This window comes from Schistocerca serialis, chromosome 3 (genome assembly GCF_023864345.2).
Source record: "Schistocerca serialis cubense isolate TAMUIC-IGC-003099 chromosome 3, iqSchSeri2.2, whole genome shotgun sequence".
Classification (NCBI taxonomy): domain Eukaryota; kingdom Metazoa; phylum Arthropoda; class Insecta; order Orthoptera; family Acrididae; genus Schistocerca; species Schistocerca serialis.
The window spans coordinates 616448881-616473693 of NC_064640.1; the positions used below are offsets into that span (position 1 = coordinate 616448881).

A 24813-nucleotide genomic window follows, 5' to 3' on the forward strand; every position below is an offset into this window, starting at 1 on the left:
ACATTAGACGCAACTCTCAAATATCCGCAGATGTCCCATTTCGTCTAGTGTATACATACACAACTCTACAATCTACCTGAGGGGTAGTCGTTTGGGAAGCGGGATGCACCCCTTCACGTGGACTTCGACATTCTCGTACCCATCATCGGCGCATACCAACGTGTTCTGTGAATCACTGGCCCAACACTGATTTTCCTATTTCTTTTTTTTTTTCTTTATTGTTATTTCATTCCCCTCCCCCACATGGGTGGTGGATGGGCTGTCAGAGGTTACAGTTCACCATTTTTCAAAAAAACGATTTTAAAAATTTAGGATGTGTGTGGAGGGGAGTAGTGAGGAAGGGAGCCATAACAAGGTGGGGAGTCTCCTAGATCTGGTATGATGGGTATAGATCAGGACGGATCTCGTGGACGAGTAAAGCGAGAAGATTAAAGTTTCGTTGGGAGAGATGTGGATGGTGTGGAGGTGTAGTGTTGGGGGAATGTGGTAGTAGAGGCCCGGCAGAGTACCACGATCAGAGAGCAGAAGGGAAAGTAACGGGTGATTAGCGTCGAGTTTGTGGGGAACGTTGGATATTCGGAAGTGTTCAACATGGAAGAGTGGGGTGGCGAATTTGAGAAGTTGGTACACAAGTCCGGTATGGGAGGGTGAGTGGATCCAAAAGGCTAGACCCAATGCGTTCATTTTCCTTCTTCTTTTCGTTGTTGTCGTTTTATTCTCGTATCCCCAAATAGGCGGGGTATGCGCTGTCGGCTGTGTATTCAGCAGTCTCTTCAGCCAAAAGATAAATATACTAACAGAGACGAAGAAAAACACGAACATAACGGAGTTATTGATAAATAAATTTAAAAATTCTGAAGGAAAAATTTCTGAAAGTTTTTTGTTCACGAGACATAACTTTCATGGTTGTTTCTTAAAATAGTAGTAATAAGGCAAAAAGAGAAAAAATAGAGATTTTTAAAAAAATTAAAACATGAAGAAAAACATTGTCGCTAAAAAGAGGCACTTCACTGTCACTAAAACTGGAAAGACCTGCTCTGGGATACTATTCCGTTGTTGAAGGGGAAAAAGTTGGTTGTTGAGGAGGGTAGGAAGATTGGTGGTATAAGAGTGGAGGACTGATGCGCAGTGTCGATGGGGCATGAGTGGCTATGGGGAACAAGAAGGGAGGAGTAGATGGGTTAAAATTTAAAGGGGAAAAGAGGATAGGGAAAGAAGTGGCTGGGGAGGAAAGGGATAGGGAAATACATGGAGGGGAGGGAGAGGGAGTCCTGATGACGTGTAATGAGTAGGGTGGATTTAAATTTGAGGATGGGTAAATGTCTGGATGGAGTTCAAGGTCTGGGACGGGGAGACGTTTGAAATTCCTTTGGGAAAGTTTGAGGGGAGTACGAAGGTGTAGGGCTAGTGGGATGTGTTGGTAGTGGCGCAGCATTCGAAAGTAGAGGGGAAACTGTAGGATTATTGGTGTCGGGATTTCGGATTTTGTAGGTTGTTCGGAGGTGTTCAGTGTGAGTGAGGAAATTGGAAATTTGTCATTCTCCTATGCTTTGTTGTCTCCCCGCCGATGTCAGTCTGTGTGTCCCGTAACGTTAGGTGACAAAGGTGCACGTGGTGGCTTCTGTTCCCTATAGCGAGCACGTGGTTCACGGTCTCACTGGTCCTCGTTATTAGCGAGCGAATTTTTGCGCTGTGACTCGTCTATCTTCTGTTGCAGTCCGAGATCATCGCCAACGACCTCGCTCATCAACACGAATTACTGGGAAGCACAGTGGCATTCGACAGTCACGTAGATGAAAACGGTGTTATTGTAGCCTCGGAAACTTGGCGTCGCACTGAGTTGGCCTTGCTAAGTGGATGCGTACTTGGCCGGCGTCTCTATGTAGCTCATGCGGAATTGCTGAAACAGCGGAAACTTTTGTGTAAGCACTCGTCTGTTCAGTTTTGTGCGCTCTGCGCGCTGACTTTCCAAGTGAAGCTCTGGCTCCTTGTGGAGTGGCAGGAGCATAAGTTCAGGAATAAAATCATTACTGATTAATACTTTCATAAATGTGTATGTATGTGAATTCCTAATGGACCAAACTGCTGAGATCATTGGTCCCTAGACTTACACACTACTTCAACTAACCTATGCTAAGAACAACACACACACCCATGCCCGAGGGAGGACTCGAACCTCCGGCAGGAGGGGCGACGCAATTCGTGACGTGTCGCCTCAAAGCAAGCGGCCACTCTGCATTGCTTTCTATAAATGCTTAAAGGATAGATTGGTCGCTACTATGTGCTCTATGATATGTATGCAGTCATGTGTTATCAGAATGAAGTGGGAAAAATTCTTAGGACAAAAGAATTATTAAGCCTTCAAATCAGACTGATTGTAGAACGCACCATAAAATGAGAGGGAAGTGAAATGTGACATATCATAAATGGTACTTACCGCTACATGGGGGCAGCAAATTAACTCGTTTTCTCAAAGGCTTTGAGTGAACGTTTAAACTGTGGAACACTCCCATCGAGCCGTTAGACAAACTTTGTAGTTCTCTGGTAGAATTACTGTGAAAATACCGTAACGGTTGTGTATGCAAGGCCAAGAATGATACATGTAACTGAAAGGGACTTTATACCATAGATAATCGTATTACAATGCACAAGTGATTAGTATTATAGAGCGGTACATGATCTATAATTTTGAGAATTGAGAATGTTATGCAGATCTCGCTCGCTAAATATGAAAGGCTGTTGCTCAACAAGTTGCCGACCAACAACCTCACAATCATGCTCGATGAGTAGACGTGTTTGAAAGTTGCTACGAAAGCAAAGAGAGCTTCATCACAGATTTAAGCGAAGTCAGTTTTCATAAATAAAAGCTGAGAGATGTATAAATGAGCCTGAGGAAAGCAATGCGAGAAGCTTTCATTGAATTCGGAAGTAAAATTTTACCAACCGATCTAACGTTAACACCAAATAAATCATCAAAATTAATTTCTGCAGTCTCTCAGTGATCCTACTGACACTTTCAGTATGACATTCTTAATGCGGAAATATTTAATTCGGTCTTCTGAAATCGCAAAATGTTTATTCTCTCCAGTCATAGAACAAACTTCGAACAGGAAGATGCTGAGACCACGGAATAGCAAATCAACTAAAATCGCTCAACAGGGAAAGGCATCTGGACCTATGGAGTTCAGACGAAAAACCGTGGTCCCTCTCTAGCAGCATACATCGTTGCTTATGCCATTTGATTTAGGAGTTCTAGCTCTGCTTACGGTTAGTTTACTATAATTCACCAAACGTTCTTGATAAGAGTATTAAGAAACAGCCTGCTTTCTCACTGCTTGGGGCTGCAGCTATCAAACGGCAATGGGTTTAAACAGCAGTAAGTATCCCGACTATCTGTGATAAATTGTGGCTGTACTCCAAAACTGTCATAAAAGATTAACGTTATTCAGTTAATTTGCGAAATGAACCTCCTCGGATGTATCTCAGTCAGCATAATTTCCAACAAAACCGTTATTAAAATATTGTTCCATAGATGAGCGAGGAACAGTTTGTTATGAAAGAGTCTGTGGAATTAAACACAAAATGCATTTACCATGTTCCGCGGAATGACGGATATCCTACACAGCTTCCTACAAACAGAACATAACACACCAATTGCAGCACAATGTACTACACACGTACGATGTGATCCTAACGACTCCTGTTTTTCCTTAAAACTAAGAAACAGCTCCAGTGACACACCTTCCTACTGACCCAATGGCCTCACCTCGGTGTTCAGCAATGTGTTCGAATCGATTCTCTCCTAGCACTTGAATACACACATAAAACTGCACATATCCTTCTCAGTCAACCAGTTTGACTTACGTCCGAATTTCTTCTATGCCGACGAACCATCCGCAGTTTTTGTGTTCCTCGAGAGCCTATAAGCGCGTATAATATTTCGGCCGCCTCTTCAAGTGCAAGACGCATGTACATCCATTTGCCTATTTCAGCTTTATTGCATCTTTGCTCCAGTATTGGCCATTTAAATTGCAACATAATGAAGACAACAGACAGCAAATGTTCAACAGGCATTAAGAGTACTACACGCTTGGGTAGACAAACGATTAACACTTCAGCAGAACTGCACAAAGTTGGGAAGAGTAGCGCCATCTACATTGTGTGTATGAGGAAAAATTACGCTCTGGGTTTCTCAGTCTCAAATCCCATTGCTCTGTTGCTTGTTTTTGGGAACACGTCTGAAGCACCAAGGACTGTGAGCAGGGCGCCGTTGGGGCTGTCTTTGACGCGACGGCAAAGAAAGTTGCACCGACAGTGTTGTTCCCAACAGGGGTGGCACCACTTCATATTTTCAGACGATTTCTCTGTTCTGCGAGCAGCATCACGATGGATGTATCCGTGCGTGGAGGCTTCAAGGAGATTAGACAACAGATTGGACGGACTGGAGTTTGGACAGGTAATTTCGAAAACAGCCATTACAGTTTTGACGTATTAAGGCCGATGACTGTGATACATCTCGATAGAGAGAGTTTTCGATAGTTGCCGTGGCCTGCACGTTTCCCAGATCTCTCATCCATCGAAAACATCTGGTTTTGAGTTGCCGAAAGATTGGGACGCCACCACTACCCAGCCCCTAGACTTATAACTACTTAAACCTAACTAACCTAAGCACATCACACACATCCATGCCCGAGGCAGGATTCGAACCTGCGACAGTAGCAGCCACGTGGTTCCGGACTGAAGCGCCTTGAGGCTCTCGACCACAGCGCGGATGGGAGAGCGCGCCGTAAATGCGCCAATTTTTTTACCCAGTCTTTTGTTTTTTTCCTATATAGGTGATGTCTGTTCCAAATAATTTCGTAATAATAGTAAAAATTACAAATAAAAACACATAAATAAAAAAGCCTTCTACTTACGTTGAATCACATGTCTCCCACTTTCCTATGCCCCATAGGGTCGGGATACGACCCCTGCCCACTCTGCCCTCTGAACTCCCACCGGTCCATTCCTACACAAAAAAAACCGTTAAGGCAATGGCTCAATATGGGTTCGAGTCCCGATCCGGCACAAATTTTTAACTTTCGCTATTGCATTACCACGATGTCCTGTGCGGGTAGCTGTCACGATTTCCCACGCATCCCTTCCGCTTTCCATCCCTTTCGTACACGTATGAACCAGCTGCGTCATCACGATTGATGTTTGTTCTGTCGGACATCGCTTACAGGACGGACACCACTCAGATATAAACATTTTTAAACATTCAGAAGAATTTGTCCCAAAATATTACGCAAAAACACACACACACACACACACACACATCTGCTCATGATTGATGAAAGTTAACTGCATCGTATGGAGATAAGAAGAGCTGTATGATGCCATTTGTCGAGTCTGGATTTGGCTTACTTCACAGAAATCAGACGTGCATTGCGTAACAGAGAAAAGGAAAGCGGAGTGATGCTTTGTCAGCATCTTTGTCAAGTCTCTCTTTGTCTGGCTCCGCACAAATCAGACATACACAGACATCTACATCTCCATCTACACAGATACTCCGCAAACCACCGTACGGTGCGTGGCGGAGGGTACTCAGTACCACTAGTAGTCATTTCCTGTACTGTTTCACTAGCAAATGGAGCGAGGGAAAAACGACTATCTATATTGCCCCGTATGAGCCTTAATTTCTAGTATTTTATCTTCTGGAACCCTGAGCAGTGAAACAACTAAACACCTTTCCTTTAACAGTTCTATTGAATCATTCCACATCGGAACATCAAAGTCGTAAAACGATGAACAGTGATTAATCTTATGTCTGTAATCGGTTTGGAAGCCTATTATTTTTTCTGTTTATTTTGCTAAACGCATCTGCAACTTCAGTACCCGTTTTAGTCTTTAGAACAGTGGTTCATTCATATTTGGAGTACACATCAATCGCTGTTAATAAATATCAACAAGCTGAATTGTATCTGTAAAATGCAATCTGCTTGATGCAGGTCATCAATTCCTTGTGTAATAACCACAGTCCTCAGATAAACTTTGCGTGCTAGGCAGTGCAGTTCTTCAAATATTTTAGCCTTAATGGTTACTACAATGAAGTCAGCAACAAGAGCAAGATCTTGTTGGAGTCGTGTATCACTAGTAAAACGTTTCTTTATGTTATATGTTACAGAGGGAAAGTGAAAAAACAAAAAACAAACTAAAACAATCTACATATAAATTTTACTATAAAAACATTACATTTCTTTGTTCAAGAAAAAGATAATTTTGCTCACTGGCTTCCAGATGTAACTTTAATATAGGAAACACATTGCATTTCTTTCATTGTTTAAAAATAAGCTCCATTCTGCTCATTGGTATCATATGGAAAATCTCGCAAGTGACAATCATGCCACCACTGTATTCGTTAACACAAAATTTATGTCGGATCGCAGAAAGTGAAGGGCAGCCGTTGTCCACAATATTTTGCATACCATTTTCTTGTAACAAGTCTTTAATTCACTTAAAGTGTTCATAATCTGTAAATAATTCTGCCATTGCCGAAATGCATCTAACAATAATTGTCCCACTCTCTGAGAAAAAGGTCCAATGGGAAGTTGAAGTGCGTGCTTCTTGAATCTCCTCTTCAAACACGTTGTAGCTTCAGGTGTTTTAACATGGTGTGCATATTTTCTTCCTAAGCTCGGACGTGGTTCATTTCAACTCTTTAGTCTGATTTTCAACGTGCTGAAATGTATTTTAAAGTTTGCAGCAGCCTTTCAATCGACAAAACTTCATCAACAGCCTGTTTTGGCATTACAAATTTTCTGCAGTCCATTTTCTACCCATTTGAGGTATATAAATGAGTACCATATGATGAATAGTGGTCAGTGGAGAATCATGGTCAATTCGTAATTATAATCAGTGAAGAATTATAATCAGTAGTGAACTATAATCAATTTACTGAATGACTTTCAGTATCCTATGAGTTTAAAATCCCTATAAACAACCATGTGATGTGAAGTGGGGCTTACATTGGTGTTACACAATCAATAGCAGCATGTTAACAGGAGACAATTAATTGTGATCTGTACTATGGCTTCATCGATCACTGGTCTTAATTGATCACTGATCGTCACTGACCACTGATCATCACTGATGACTAACCAAAATTGATCACTGACCATCATTGACCACTGATCATCATACTCTCCACGTAGTGGTATGCTGGGTGATTCTCTATTAACCATCACTCTCCACTGACCTTCATAACCCCCTCCCTCCCTAATAGTATGCAAGGTAATGCTGGTCAGATATTTTCACATCATTGTCAACTACTGTACTGCCTCATCATTAATTTTAATCACACATAGTGCAAAAAACATCAAAACATCAATATTTCCACACCTGCCTCACCAACATCCCTCTGATTTATACACAATTGTAAATTTCCTCTTTCTGTAATGCTTAGCCGGCCGAAGTGGCCGTGCGGTTCTGGGTGCTACAGTCTGGAGCCGAGCGACCGCTACGGTCGCAGGTTCGAATCCTGCCTCGGGCATGGATGTGTGTGATGTTCTTAGGTTAGTTAGGTTTAATTAGTTCTAAGTTCTAGGCGACTGATGACCTCAGAAGTTAAGTCGCATAGTGCTCAGAGCCATTTGAACCATTTTTTTGTAATGCTTACTTTAATGAGGCAACAGCATTATATATCACAGAGGGAATACAGTTTTTCACTGTGTAACAGTGGAAGATGACAACCTTTAGTACTGTCATAGTGGTAGATATTCTTATCATATTGCTACGATCGCTAAATGCACATCAAGATGTATTGTGAACTGCGTTTTGTGATGTTGTCATTGTTTACTTTGCTGATTCTCGGTGTACTTCAGGCTGTGTGTTAGATCTGCACTAGTGCTCTAGATAAATTTTATGTTGTCATGGTGACGCATCATGACTCACCCAGATAGCCATGCGCGTTGATGCGCTGCTTCTGGGATGTGGACGGTGCACCAGCACGATATCGAATCCGCGCTACGGATTAATGATGAGTGTCGGTGTGCTGGTCAGCCTGGGTTTTTAGGCGGTTTCCCACATCCCACTGGGTGATTGCTAGACTGGTATCCAAGCCCCACCTTAGTTACACGATTCCCCATATATATAGCAAAACTTTCGCTCACTTTCACACGAATAACACTACATGCAGACACTTCGGGTACACATATTCCGTCCCAGGTGGTAACGGGTTGACCACAGGAAGAGCATCCCGCCATCCCTTAAATTAATAATGCAAAATCCGCTCCTAATGATACTGGCCCTGCTCAGATGTGGGACAAACACATTTAGAAAAAGAAGAAGACGGTGACACATCACAGAACATGAACGTTTGCAAGCAATAAACAGCTTTTAGCATCTAACTTGGATGATGGGTAGCTCCCTGGAGCACGAAATTTTGAGAAAGACTTCAGTTAATTCTGGAAATTCAATATAACTCTCTCTCTCTCTGTGTTGCTGCTGTTCTCTCGACTTACAAGACTCAGCGAGTTGATCCATGTGTCCCTTGCTGCATTCTAGTTCAACATCCATTCCATACCAAACATTTCGAAAATCTTTAGGTTTGGTATAGGTGAACCTGTACTTTTACAACTCATATTTTCCTCAAAAACGATTTCGTGTATCAAATGTCTACAAGGTAAGCACAGAAAATCTTCTTCAGTTACAACAGACGCATAGTGTCAGTATTTAATGTTGCTGCATCAGAAACTAATGCATTAACACAGGACTAGAAATTCCATTCAGCGAGAATTTAGCCTTTTTTTCCACAATAAGCTGAACATCCGAGGTATGCGTAAACATATGAGTATTGAATGAGTAGTGAGAGACGAGTTTTTTCCAGAGAAAATGTGGGAACCTGTGTATCATGTGGTTTTTAAGTATTTGTGACGCTGTTAGTTCTCGCGTGCGCTGTATTTTCCCGACTTTTAAGGTTGTCGTTTGTAGTTCTCGTGAATCCTAACGGGGAAAATTTGTTGCAAAATTCTGAATTAATAGCAATAAAACTGCCTAATGGGCGAGACACAATGTTTAAGCCATAAATAAAGGAGTAACGAAATTTTACGGAAGTAGAAGTGTCCGTTGGAAATATCTATCGAGCGTGTTTAGTATACTGGGCATGTAGACACCATGCAACTAGGATTGTTACGTGAGTTTTATATAAAGCTGTTCGCTGTGTTAAGAGTTAAACTCAAACTTATGTTACTAAGAGAAATGATAAAAACTGAAATACGTCAAAGTCACTTTCCATACTTACGTACCACAAAGATCTATATATTAATCAACACCACACGTGGGAATAAAATACTCTGAAGCATCGCTATAAGTCCCTATTAGCGGATGTGAACACGTCTTGAGAATCTCTCTACTTCAGCGTGAAACTTACAACGATAAAAACAAGAAAATGAATCGAGAAATATCTTACGAACAACTACCTACGTGGTATAAGAGTCATCATGACGCTTATACACAGCGTTCGATAACCCAGCACATTCTGTTTAATCTAGCATGTTCTATGTTGCTGATCATCTGTATCTGCTCGAACATTTAAAATCTGCGCTTGCTTACACATCGACAACATCAATAGCTCTCCATCGTCAACGACCAAGCTTTGTTAGTTGATCATAAGTACATAGTACTTAATTTAGCTGCGAATATTTTACAAATCCCCCATATTTTGAATTCTCTCGTATATCTGTCGCTCTGATATTTATGCTACAAAGAACATGCACTATGTGATCAAAAGTATCCGGACACCCTCAGAAACATACGTTTTTCATATCAGTACATTGTGCTGCCACCTACTGCCAGGTACTCCATTTGAGCGACCTCAGTAGTCATAAGACATCGTGAGAGAGCAGAATCGGGTGCGCCGCGGAACTCACGGAGTTCGAACGTGGTCAGGTGATTGGGTGTCACTTGTGTCATACTTCTGTACGCGAGATTTCCACACTCCTAAACATTCCTAAGTCCACTGTTTCCGATATGATAGTGAAGTGGAAATATGAAGGGACACGTACACCACAAAAGCGAACAGGCCGACAGTTGCAGAGGGCCGTAATGTGTAACAGGCAGACATCCATCCAGCTCGTCACACAGGAATTCTAAACTGCATCAGGATTCACCGCAAGTACTATGACAGCTAGGTGGGAGGTGAGAAAACTTGGATTTCGTGGTCGAGCGGCTGCTCATAAGCCACACATCACGCCGGTAAATGCCAAACGACGCCTCACTTGGTGTAAGAAGCGTAAACAATGGGCGACTGAACAGTGGGAAAACGTTGTGTGGAGTGACGAATCACGGTACACAATGTGGCGTTCCGATGGCAGGGTGTGGGTATGACGAATGCCCGGTGAACGTCATCTGCCAGCGTGTGTAGTGCCAACAGTAAAATCCGGAGGTGGTGGTGTTATGGTGTGGTCGTGTTTTTCATGGAGGTGGCTTGCACCCCCTTTTGTTTTGGTGGCACTATCACAACATAGGCCTACATTGATGTTTTAAACATATTCTTGCTTCCCACTGATCTTTCAACACGATCAAGCACCTGTTCATAATGCACTGATTGTGGCGGAGTGGTTAACGACAATAACATCCCTGCAATGGACTGGCCTGCACAGAGTCCTGACCTGAATCCTATAGGTCACCTTTGGGATGTTTTGGAACGCAGACTTCGTGCCAGGCCTCAACGACCGACATCGGTATCTCTTCTCAGCGCAGCACTCCGTGAAGAATGGTCTGCCATTCCCCAAGAAACCTTCCAGCACCTGACTTAACGTATGCCTGCGAGAGTGGAAGCTGTCATCAAGACTAAGGGTGAGCCAACACCATATTGAAATCCAGCATTACCGATGGAGGGCGCCACGAACTTGTAAGTCATTTTCACCTAGGTGTCCGGATACTTTAGATCACATAGCGTATCTTATCTTCAATTTAATCACAGTAACTTCTCATTTCAAAATTATCAGCTCACCAACCCATCTCTCTCTCTCTCTCTCTCTCTCGTCTCTGCAGTCTAATATTTCGTAACGCTGTAAAGAAATTATTCAGTGGTCAATCGACCACAGAATTTGATAACACTTATACCCCAGTATAATAGTACATGATATTTATACTAAAACAGTTCGCTGGTGGTTATGCGTTGCATTATTTTCCGGATTTAAAACTGTCGTTTGTAGCTCTCGTAAGAGGTAAGGTGGAAAATTTGATGCGAAAGACAGGAAGTCGATTTGTATCGCAGCTAATGCTCTATGCATTGTGAGGCCCAAAAGCAGAAGATATTGTCTGAATTTTAAAACGACGCTATATCGATTTGCAGGCTCAATAAGGTGCTCTGGAGAAAAAATTAAAAACACTCGCGGATGACTGCTCAAGACTAGCGGGTGCGATGCCTTTATGGCGATAAAACTGACAGATGCAGAGCTCAGATTACGAGAGACACACATGCAGCTCACTCCCATCGTGCCGCTGCAGTAACGTAGACTGTCACGTTCAAAAGTATCTGAATTTTACAAGAAGTTGTTGAAGGATTTGTTGGATGTTTTAATAACCCAATATTATTTATCATACTATGGATGCAGGATAATGTGACGAAATAATGCTTTATGCCTGCACGACTTTTTAGACATTACATTTGACTCTATGCTTGGCGTAATATGATACGCATGTCGATTAGGCAACCGAAAGTCTCAGCTCGCTAAATATGCGCTTTTGTAAGCCTCAGGTTGTTCTGAGAGAAGCATACATGCATTTTTTTCCTAGTCAATGATATATATAACTTGTTTGGAGATTCAGAAATTATTGACTCGCTTGTACTTATGCCTGTCGGAACTTGTCGACAGTTGCTGACTCAGGAGGAAAGAATGTACAAATAGGAGTCGACGACTAGTAGAATTGTCACTGGTGCTTTTGCTGCTATTGCAGTCCTCATATAATAACAGAAAATGTATCTTCAGGCAACGATGATGGGTACGAAACTCATTGAAACGTTGCGACAAGATGAAGCCACCACTCGGCCGATCACTGGAATACGCCGACCGACGAAGCCTGCAGTCATACAGTGGACACTTTTGCAGTGAAGCGGGGAGGAAGCAGATAGGGACTTATAAGCCAATCATTGGCTGTGTCCACCTACAATCTTACCGTAAATATGTGTTTACGGCTTTTCACAACTTAATGGCTACGAAAACTGAGCATTCATCTCTAGTGAAACAGGCTCCATAGTGTACGCTAATACACTGATAGGGCAAAACATTATGACTACTGCGCACCGCGACGTCGGATACCACTTTGTGGCTTTGTGGGCACATGGACGGAGAATCACCCTAGCGAAGATATGGGCTACAAATGGGGAATTCCATTGAGATAAGCGACTTTGACAAAGGGTGGATTATTATTACGCAGAGCCTGTGAATGAGGATCTATAAAATGGTTAAACTGGTCGAATGTTCACGTGATGATGTCTTGAGCATCTACGGAAAGAGGTAGAACGACAGTGAAACTACCAACAGGCGCTAAATGGTTGGATGTCTAAGACACTTCACAGAACGTGCAGTCGGAGGATTGTCTGCTCGGTAAAGTAGGATAGATAGTGACCTGTGGCATCTATACCGAAAGAGCGCAATACTGGTGCACGCACTAATATTTTGGAGCATAGCGTTCATAGTACATTGTTGAACATGGAGCTCCGCAGCAGACCACCCCTAGATGTTCACACGTTGATCCAACAAAATCGTCAATTACGATTGCAGCGGGCACGAGACCTTCGGGATTCGACCGTCGATCAATGAAAACGTGTCGGCTCTTCAGGAGAATCACATTTTTGCTACACTAGGACGAAGGTCGTCTCCAAAAACGCCGTCACGGAGGTGAACGGCGGCTCGAAACGTGCAGCGCGCCACAAAGGCTGGTCGGAGCAGTGTTATGTTATGGGAGACATTCTCCTGCGCTTGCATGGGACCACTGGTAGTAATCGAAGACACGCTGACAGTTGCGAATCACCTTCATCCCTTCATGCTTGATGTCTCCCCCGACGTCGATGTCATCTTTCAGCGGTATAATGGTCCATGTCTCGGAGCCAGAACCGTGCTACAATGGTTTGAGGAGCATTATAGTGAACTCTCGTTGATGTCTCGGCGAACAAATTCGCCTAATGTAAGTCCTATCGAACTCATCTGGGCCGCTATCTGGCACCATCACCGCGTACGCAAATCAGAGGCCTGTTATTTATGCGAATTACATGACCTGTACGTAGACATCTAATGCCACATACCTCCACAAAATCTACCAACTAACTGTCAGATCTCTGATACGCAGAATCAGTGTCATATTTTGTCCCAAAGACTGAAAAACAAGCTTTTAAGCAAGTGATTATAATGTTTTGGCTCAGTAGTGTATGTTGGTCGGGTTTGCTGACCCTACAACTTTAGCAACCGAGTATATAATAAATCAGTTTAGCACCGTGCGTAGAACTATTCGTAGGCTGTACGTGCAAAACAGGATATGGTGTACGCTGAACAATGTGAAAACAGTGATGAAACGAAAAATCGCATCAGGTAGGTCTTCTCTGCACTTTGGTCTAGACTGGAAAGCTGTCGAGAAAAGAACGGCGGTGTTTTTGAACAGCTACAGTGAGAGACTGACCCACTGAAATAGTGATTAATTTTGGTTTCCTCTTTTGCTGTTTCCCTTTTTTAACTTTGTCTTACTCTAAGCTACTTTACTTTGACAATACTAAAGGTTTATTTTTGTGTTATGTGGACTGTTAAAGTAGCAAAATAAACGCACCGTTGATTACTGAATGCAAATCAGTTACAGAGAATTACTTCTGTAGCAACTAAATAATTTATTGGTTGTTTATCTGGTCAGGAATTGCTCTGTAAATGTATAGTATTGCCAGTCATTAAGTGCCTTAATTAAGTTAAATTAAAGGTGTTTCGTCGATTTTGTGCTTTACTTTACTAGCTTCAAAACTTCGTAAAATTCAGTCGATATTATCCTGTTTAGATTATGAAAACAAAAATACCTGACTGCCATCTTGATCACTTTTCTACACGTCTTCATAACTGACGTTAATCTAAATCATTACTTCTGGGCTTTGTTTACACAAACGTTAGTTGATGTTGCACTGACGAGCAGGTAGGTCACGGCCTTCTTTACTCGGCCGTTGCTTTCCATTTCAGTTCTTTATAATGAACTCTTCTTCGTTCTATATGCTATTAGCTTAGACTGTACTTCTGTTTCCTAATTCTAGACAAATTTCTTTGAAAATCAGTGGAGAAAAATGAACTGGTAGGATCTATGAAACTCGTTCTTCAAAAGATAACGCAAATATGGAAAGCATATTTTTTCTGCTGTGCTGTAGATCTTAAGCTTTTACACCCAGAATATTACTTTCATGCAGCTATCGTCGGAATTCTTGGCAACATGTTATCAAGCTTCCAGTACGCAAAGCAGCTACTTGTCCAGGAAGGTTGCAAAACTTAACTGTGCCTTTATTATGTGCCTGCCAGTTTACGTCATTCTGCAAAAGTTGTTCGACATGGGCCGAGCTGACCTCAGTACGATTCATCGTCGTTTTTAGTATCTAGGTATGCTGAAGCCCGTTAAAACACACCAAATGTGTATACCAATAGCTGATAAACTATTGGTCTTCCTCATTGTTCATGGCGTCATTTGTGCTTTTAGTTCCAGTAATATTCTTAACTTTGCGAATGCAAGATCCTCAAATGTTTTGTTGTAAAAACTGTTGAATTCGTTTCCTACGGTATTATATTGCAAAACATATAAATAATGTGATGAAGACATCTGAAGATCCGTGACGATATCTACGAATGGTATTATGCGATAAAAGAAAGTGGGGAAGCCAGAATTTGCAGCGGAATGCAATATGATCCGCAAATGATCCACGCTTGGACGAGTGGCATGTAGTTGGTCCTCAACATAAACAAACGGGAAATATTTCTCATGAGACAGTATACGGAAAGAGCCGTTATTGTTGACTGCAGCGCTAGTGATCACTCACTGGTAACAACCACAACCGTAAGATGTCTAGGAGTACGCGTCTGGAATGATTTGAAGGCAGATGGTAGGCTAAGGCTGGAAGAATCCAAAAGGAGTAATCCACATACAAAGGGGGAGTTTACAGAACCTTCTTTCGACCGCTTCTTGAGTTTTATCATCAATCTAGGACCTTTACTAGATTGAACTAAAAAAGATACGAGACGGGGTTCTGTCACGGTTTCGTATAGTAGCCGCGAGAGCCCCGTGGAATCGCTCATCCAATTCCAAAAACAGACACGTTACGAAAGAAGCATTGTGCGTACGTGAATATTTGTATGCAACAATGAAGCGTAATAATGGCCGTCGCTGTGTCTCAAACGAATATACAACAGCAAAAAAAAAAATGTTTAACTTTAATCAAGTTCGTGTTACGGTATTAAATGAGCATAATTATGGGAGGCAGGGAAGATTTGTGGTTACCAAAATATCAAATAAATTGGAGGAATATTTCTTGAAAAGGTCAAGGGGTATTCCCAATACCATGCAAGGAGCTGCGCACACAGGATGCCCCACAAATGTAGCGAATGACTTGTCTTGAGGCACAAATCGAGAATAGGAACCTTGTTTAGAAACATCAGCCAGGACACAACAGCGAGTCGAAGTTACAGGCGCCGGCGCTTGCCGCTAGGCCGACCCTTCAGCAGAAAAGGTCACTTTGCATGTTGACGCAGACTATTTTTCTCCTACATACGGAAAAACAATAGATATTTTAGAGGATCGCAGGAGAAAAATTAACTGCAGCTGGAAATACATACCTGAAACATTCATCCACTGAGGCCAAAGAGCACCGCAGTCATAGGAGACAAGGCCTGTCTACACAGCAGCTAGCTTCATCTTCTCCACTAACGATCGTGACTATCAGTCACTATCGCTGAACAACAAGCAACGTTGGAGACGTTACGTCAGTTTACAAAGTCACGTTTGCTGCCGATGGGGTGGCCTAGCAGCAGACGCTGGGGCCTATAACTTCAACGCTCTGTAGCGTCATTGGATGACATTTCCAGATACGGGTTCCTATCCTCAATTTGGTCCTCAGGACACTGTCTACAAGCCCTCGAAGTTTGTCACAGCATTTCTGGGACATCCTGTGTAATAAGGCGTGTTAGAAGAAAGGCATTCAATTTCAGGAGGATTATGATTGGCTGTTTGAGGAGGAGTAGGCAGTCAGGCTGACCTCTGGACACAACTAGTCTGTACACCAACAGGTCTACTTCCTAGCGAATGTCCCATAGACAAGGGATTAAGGTATTGTCCTGATATGACGACTGCAGTATTGGTCAATTCGTTTCTAAGTGTACTTCACATTACTGTGATTGGAGAGTACTTAATCTCAAGTGGAGGCGGGAGATGGATTTCAAATGGTGTTCCAGACTATTTTATTAATCGTTAGCATACTTCCGCTTTATGAAGAGCCAAGAACAGAGGTTCCTCAAACTTAACACCGAGCGAGGTGTAGCATTGGGGACAAAATTTGGTTCAACTCCAGTCCTACCATCCTGTTTTAGGTTCCCTCTAGTTTCCCGAAATCGTATAATGCAATGCCGCAACTTTTCGTTTGAAAAGGACGTGATCGATTTCCTTCCCCATCCTTTCACAATCCAAGCTTATTCTCCGTCTCTAATGGCCTAGTTTGCGTCAGGATGTTAAATTTTTATCTTCCTTTTTCTTGCAAATTTAATGCCAGTAGGAAAAGTGTACAACCTTGTACTGCGCCAATTCTTATGCATTGATGAATTGCAATACAATGTCGGGCAAGGACATCGTTTTAATTTTCGTCTCAAGAAAGAGTTTTCTCATCTCATTATCGTTTTTAAATATGTCACCCCAAAAAGCCAGAAAATAAATGTGTGTTGTAAAGTGTCAGTTGCCGCCAGAATGGTAATACGCCAAGAAATATTATCATCTGGAGAAAATCTGCAGTACTCCTCATTTCAAATATATAGGTCTTCAACTGCACCTGATTAATTGTTTTGTTATTTTATAAAGTCAGTATCAATTACGATATGTTACTTTTTATGTTAATATCTATTATTTTATAATGTATATCGTCACATTATTATTTCACAGTATGCTATGGATCAGTAAACGTTAACATCGCAACTTGTAGATATGGTGTGTGAAGATCTGCTTGACCTATGTCTCTGAGCAAGAGCAGGGGAATTTTCTCCTGTGGCTGATTCCATAGCTCCATTTTGTATTTGAATAAGACCTACTCAGACTCCTTCGTGAGGGGACAATGGAGTAAGGGAAGAAACCTCAGTCTCTACACATTTTATCTGAACTACTTTTACAAGGAACTTGAGGACCATGTGAACTACCAGGCTTCTGCTGTTTGAATAATCCCTGTTTGTAAAATGACCATTGGACTATACAAAGTTATAAGAATTGTAAATTCGCATAACAGATGTGGTGACCACATAGATTTAACTTTTAATCTGCACTGCAGATTTACACTACACTCTTTCACTGTTATATGTATTGAAACTATGGCATACAAGATGATAGAAAGTAAACTTTCCTGATACCTAATTCGAAACTAGACATAGTTTATTCATTCTGAGTGCTTCCTGTGTTTCTTGGCCAAGATGTTAAACAGTAAACGTACTATACCGAAAAACATCGAAACCTTTCGGATTCGAAGGAAAAATTCTGAAAGATAGGGAAAATGGACTTGAATAGAACATGATATAATTTATAAAGTTTTCTAGTGGTTGTGAAGACTCATAACTGTCTCTTTTCCAGTGTACGAACTTGCACTGATGTTCTAGTTTTCGCTACCTGTCTCACAAGTATAGAGAGAGAGACACTCCTTTAAAATACATCTCTTTGCACTGTTCAAAAGCGATCTACGCATTTCATTTTAATTTTTCAGAAATAAAATAAGCAGCTAACCAGCCAGAATTGCAAAGCATTTGGTTCAGTCGTTAAACTCCATTATTTGACGTGTAAAGTCTTGTGATAGAAAACATATACAAGCAGATGGAAATTACCAATGCGGCCCCAAATTTTGGGACACTCGACAATATTCATGTACTACTGCTGAAAACTTAGGTTAAAGAAAAGGGCCATTCGTCTCATTTTATTAATAAAAATTTAACTGATTATAATAAATGAAAAATTAGAAAATTTATAAATTTTAATCAGATATGAAAATGATTCGAAAAATGTAAAAATCTCACACAAAAAAATTAAAATTTTACACAAAAATATTCACACACTTTTTAATTTTTAGAAAATCTAATAACTGTTTTTTGTTTTCCATTTTCAAAAATGTAATATTTTTTTTATTTTTCATTTCCTAAAAATCTATAAAATTTTTAATTATTCATTTTTAAAATCTAATTTTTAAAAATCTAACATATTTCATTTTTCATTTTTAAAAATCTAATAAAATATATTATTATCATATTTTAAAAATGTAATAGAAATTTTTAAAAATCCAATAAAGTTCTTATCTTTAATTAACATAAATTTAATATTTAATATATTTATGTTTTCTATTTAAAAAAGAAATCAATTATCTGTTCTTTGATTCCAAAGTTATATTCCCAGCCATCACAATAGACTTTAATCTCATAACTTCAACAAATTTGGAAAACCTTTTTGTAGATTTACTGAGTAATACATCTGGTGTTACTTTCAAAATATTGTGTTTCATGTTATTATTTTCGAACTATTCAAAAATTTTAAAAACACTCTTTTATGCAGAATTTATTTTTTATTTTTTTGTATTGTAGAAAATATTTTTACGTTTATTCAAATAATTCTCTTTAGATGTCAGATTTTTATAAAAAAAAACCAATTAAGTCTTTCATATACTGACAATTTATACATTTTTTAATTACATATTCTTCATCATTATTTAGGTTTCATCATTTTTAAATAATAATAATGAATTCCAATATCCATCACTTGGAATTCGACTTAAAAGTTCTTTGTAATAGTATTTAGAAACATTTTAGAAAGAATTTGATTTTTAATATAATTAATGATTTTTAATACAATTAAAAACCAAATGCTTTCCATATGTGGAAGACATATATTTGATATTTATCCAAACAAAATCTACACATTGTTCTATAACCATGTTTTGTATATTTCTGTGAAGTAAAATTATCAGCTATTTCTCAACCTCACAATTTTTGCAGATCTTAGATCTGATGGTTTCCATTTAAATACAACAACATTTATTAGGAAAATAAAAAAAAGTCTTATAAAAATTTCTGGAAAATTGGAATAATTAAATATAATGATAAACACTTACTAATAATTTTTGATAAAATGATCTTTTTACTTTATATAATAACATTATTTTTAGAAACCCTACTATCATGATAATTAACAAAACCAAGCTATTTAACAAAAACTTTATCATTTTTCTTTTATAACTTTTTCAATAAGATATATTGTTGTTCATATATTGTGCTTCAATTTCCTGTCTCTTCTTCTCCATCTAAAGCTTTTAATTTATATGAGGTCTGTCTAAAAGGTACCTGACCTTTGATTTACCCATGCAAATTAGAGACAATAATGTTCACCACTGTACACAGTAAAGGAAGAGACCTTTGTGTGCATACATGAATTTTGTTCCTACCTTCGAGCACATCAGATGCTGCCTGTCAGTCGCTGAGTGAGGTGCTACACAAAGTGTTCGTCAGATTACCGATTTTTCAAGATGACTGAACGTGTTGAGCAAAGATACTGCATCAAATTTTGTCAAAAGCCTGGTGATTCTAAAAGAAACAATTCGTAAGATTCAGCAGGTGTTTGGAGAAGATGCACTGGGTGTAACACAAATTAAGGAGTGGTATGACAGATTAAAAAATGGCCACACATCAGCGGAGAGTGACCAGCGTTCTGGCAGGCCTCAAACTGCTCGGAGTGCAGCTGTTGTTGAAAGGGTGGAAAATTTGGTGACGGCAAATCGTCGCCTGACTGTGCTGGACACTGCCCAAGAGGCTAGAGTGAATAAAGATTCTGCACATGCAATTTTGCATTATGATTTGAACATGCACCGAGTGGCTGCGAAATTCGTGCTCAAGTTGTTGTCGCCAGAACAAAAAGACCGTTTTGACGTTGCACAGGACCTTCTGTACACCACCAACACTGATCCTGGGTTTCTGACCACTGTGATAACTGGAGATGAGTCATGGCTGTACGGGTACGATCCAGAAACAAAAAGACAGTCGTCACAATGGAAGCGTCTCCAAGGCCAAAGAAAGTGCGGCAGGTGTGAAGCAAAATCAAGGTGATGCTGCCTGTCTTCTTTGATGTCTGTGGAATTGTGCATTAGAAAAGGACAAACAGTGACAAAGGAGTACTGTCAAGCTGTTCTCCGGTTACTCTGTGACTCAGTTCAGTGCAAAAGACGAGACATGTGGACAGCGATAAACTGCCAACTGCATCACGACAACGCCCCCACACATTCATCCCACCTGATCCAAAATTTCTAGACCAAACATGGAATTACAGCCGTTTGTCAACCTCACTACTCTCCAGACATGGCTCCTCGAGACTTCTGGTTGTTTCCAAAATTGAAGACGCCACTGAAAGGATCCTGTTTTGAGAGTAGAGAAGATATAATGTGTAACACGACGACAGAGCTGAACACCATTCCAAAAGAAGACTTCTAGAGGTGTTTCCAGCAGTGGAAGGATTGGTGGGCTAAGTGTGTGCAAGCACAAGGAGCCAACTTTGAAGGGGATTAGGGTCTGAACCCCATCAGCTATTCAAAATTTTTTTTTGGCCAAAGGTCAGATACTTTTTAGACAGGCCTCGCATATGATTGCATAACTTTTTCAATTTCGAAAATTTCTGTTGACCAATTAGTGTGCAGACTTTTTCAAAAATTCCTTTTAATGTACTTACTCTTGCTGTATCACCTATTTTATATTTATGCTTATTTCTTCAAAATTTGCTACATAAACAGTTTGTAATAAATTTTTTCGTTTTCTTTATTTGCATCTTTTCATTTTATTTTTATTGTTGAATGTTTTTTATTATTATATTCGTCAATTACTTTGGAAACTATATTGATCCATTTATAATTTCCTTCTAAATCAACTTTTTCATATTTTTCTCTTAGTATTCTATAAAGACTTCAACAACAGATGCTTTTAATTCCCTAATAGTTGTATAATGATTAAATATATTTTTCAAAAATTCTTGAAAATCTTTGCTATAAAATTCTTGTCCATTACTTGTTTGTAAATTTCTTGGATGTCTTTGTTTTAAAATTTTACAAAAGAATCAGTTATTTTCTAGCTGTTTTATCCTTAACCTAGGACACCCAAGCAAATTTTGAAAAAAACATCAATTATAGTTAATAAATATTAATATCCTTCATTTATTTTTGAAATTCCTTTTAAATTACCTGAATCCACTCCTACTACATCAATTTGCCATAAATGATCTACACCAAAGAAATAACATTTCTACTTGTAAACTTTTTTCTCCTCAGTTTCTGTAATTCATTAATTATTTCTTCTCAAATATTATCATTAGAACATATTACAGCACCTACAAATTTTTTAGCAAATTTACTTTTTTTAGTACTAAACAGATATATTCTGTTCTTTGTTTTCTGTTCCTTTCTTTTTATTCTATTTGAATTATGTGTATCAGTCAATTTTTTATATTTTAGACACCAAATATGATTGTCTGGAAGGTGATTAATGTTATTCATTTAACTATGTAGAGAAATTATTAAATAATGGCTTAAATACAATTATTAAATAAAATAATTTTATAATTATTTAACTGAACAATGTCTATCCACTAATGTATGTATTTTATTTTCTAAAACATATCTCTTATTATCATATGGACTCAGTACCTTTTTATTGGCTTCAACTTGATAAAGTTTATGTTTCGCACTTTATATTAAATGCATTGTTCTGTATTGTTAAATAAATAATCTTTATAATCTCATAAACATATTTTATTTTTAATAACGCATATCTTCACTCCTCTTGATTTTTTCCCTTATTTATCACCAATTTTATATGCATACATTTTCGCTCGTAAACCACAAAATTGTTCCATTATTTTTCCTTCATGCTCATCCTTCATTTTTCCCAACACTTTTTATTTTGAGGTATATTATAAATATTATTTTCTAGATAATCACTAAACTATCAGTACCATGGTGATAAACTTTGATATTTCCTCAATATTTTGGTTACATAATATTGTAGCGAAAATCATTCATTAATTCTTTTGATAAATCAAATACAGCTGTACCAATATAAACAGGCTGATTCCATATTATTTGTTAATGTTAAATTACTGAATGTTAACTAACAATGAAAGAAATGAAATTTGTCCTCAAGAAATGTGGAAATAAGATCCATCAAATAATTTTTGAAAAGCTTATGATTCATTTCATGATTTTAAATAATTACACAATTAAAAGGAGATTCTGATATAAAGCTATATAATTTCATTACGAATTATCCTATTCATATTGTAAATATGACTAAAAGAAAAAATATTGAGGCAAATAAAAAAACAACTATGAAATTATGTGCTACTTCTACTGATAAAATTGCTAATAATACTTTAGCTTATGTTATTTTTCTTGAAAGGAATTAACCTGATAATGTTCGAATATTCACATTCAGATTATTTGGTTACTGAATGGGGAAATTTTAAAAGCAATGTGCATGAAAAAATATAATCTTTCACTATTTTCTGTATGTTATAAATTTCATAAGACTGTTTCCTCATAATAATAACAATAATTTTCTATATTTCTTGCAGTAATAGATAAGAGAGAGTTTGATTTTTATCTTCTCACAAAATATCTGTATTTATTTCCTCATAATAATTCGCTATTTTTTATATTCATAAAAAGGAGACAATTTGTTTTCTTTCCAGATTCTTTCAAAACATCTATATCTGTTTCCTCACAACTATAAAATTCCAATATGTACCATTCTTCACAATAAACACCTACAAAATTATCAATACCATCATTATGTTCTATAGTTAAAGATGGCTTAAAACAATATTGCTAAACATTACATTTAACTTGTTTCTCTCTTGGTTTTCTGTTCTTTCAAGAAAAAAACTTTTGTCAAAGTAAAATTTGTGCCACATAGTCGTCATATTTTATTTTTTATAATTTATTACATCTTTAAAAACACAAATACAAGATGAATGCTAGATTTGGGAGAGATAATTTATACGACTTCACTGTTTTATGCTATAATTTATAAGGAAATAAACTATACTATATTTTAAAAACTGAAAAATAAAAAAATTATTAAATTTTATAAAAATGATAAATAATTACATTTTTGAAAATGAAAAATAAACAGTATATTAGATTTTTATGAATGAAAACAAAGAAAATATTAGATTTAAAAAATAGAACGTTTATGAAATACTGAAATACTGAAAAAATTAGAGTTTTAAGAATAAAAAAAGGTTGTGACTATTTTTATGTAAAATTTTAATTTTTTCTTGTGTGAGGTTTTAAATTTTTTCAATCATTTTAATATTTAGCTAAACTTTATAAGTTTTCTGAGTTTATCTCATGTTATTCAGTTAAATTTTAATTCATAAATTGTGTTGAATGGCCCTATTCCTTTTACCAAAAGGTTTTTGGCAGCAGTAGATTAAAACTGCTGCCTGCCCCAAAATTTGGGCTTATACAGTCTTTTGTAAACAAACTGTAATAAACAATGGAGAAATGATAGTTCCTATCTTACATCTTTTTTCATAATTGCAGAATAACTTGTACATGCAACACACAAGATAAATTGTCATCCCATTCCTTATCTGCCGAGGAAATGAAAATTTCATTACACTTATGATATGGCATTTACCTGTAAAGGAAACAGTATTCAGTGTGTCTTACAAATGCTGTAGCTACCAAAGTCAACAGTACCTCTGGATCCAGCTTTACATAAAAGTGTCTTTCCTTTTCTGTGCCTTTTGTTTAAAGTCCCAGGCAAAACAATGATTGAAAACTGTAATTGTTAAATGACATAACATAATAATATTTCATTTCAGTAATAACAACGTAAATCAAATAGCTAAGAGTGGTTGTAATTGAAACCAAACTTAAGATTCTTACATCACTGAGTTTATCATTCTAAAATCCTCCAGGTGTGCATAGATAATTAGTGGTAATTCTACAAGGAGGGTGTATGTTCAGCTGCTAACGATTCATTCGACAAACTGAAGTATCACTTCAAATAAAAAGACTGTGCTGTCGTTTAAATGCTGCCTCAGATGTCTTCGTTTTCATTTCTTCCTATTTCTGTTAAAGCAAGAAACACTTACTGTGTACTATGGTGTTTGCAAGATGAAGCTTGCAGGAGAACCATGGTTCATTGAAGTATGTATTAGGATTTTATCATAATATAATAGGAAGTGCTCCATTGCTGGAGGGAATAAACTGAAAAATATGTTCATGTGTTTGTTTTGAGAGTTACAGACCCTCCACATAAATTATCTTAATGTAGTGCTGAGCAACCTAATATTTAACAGAGAAATAACACAAAATTTCCATTGGTAAAGAATAGTTTTGTGTGTAATCGTATACAAATCAGGCAAATTCAGTAACTTCAGTCATCCCTATCAACAGGCCTCTGAAAATGGTACTAATTCAATGTAAAAGGATATTAAAGAACAAGAACAAAAATTAGCTTGTATCTGATCCGTAACCATGACACCATACCTTAGCACGAATTACTTTCGCAAAAATGAAAACTTCATCATGTC

General features: G+C 38.3%; 1 protein-coding gene across 2 annotated transcripts in view; it reads right to left on the reverse strand.

Annotated features, from left to right (window-relative positions):
- Nucleotides 1-24813, reverse strand: part of LOC126469547 (glycine receptor subunit alpha-3) — a 478682-nt gene that overhangs the window by 378787 nt on the left and 75082 nt on the right. The window lies entirely within an intron of this gene.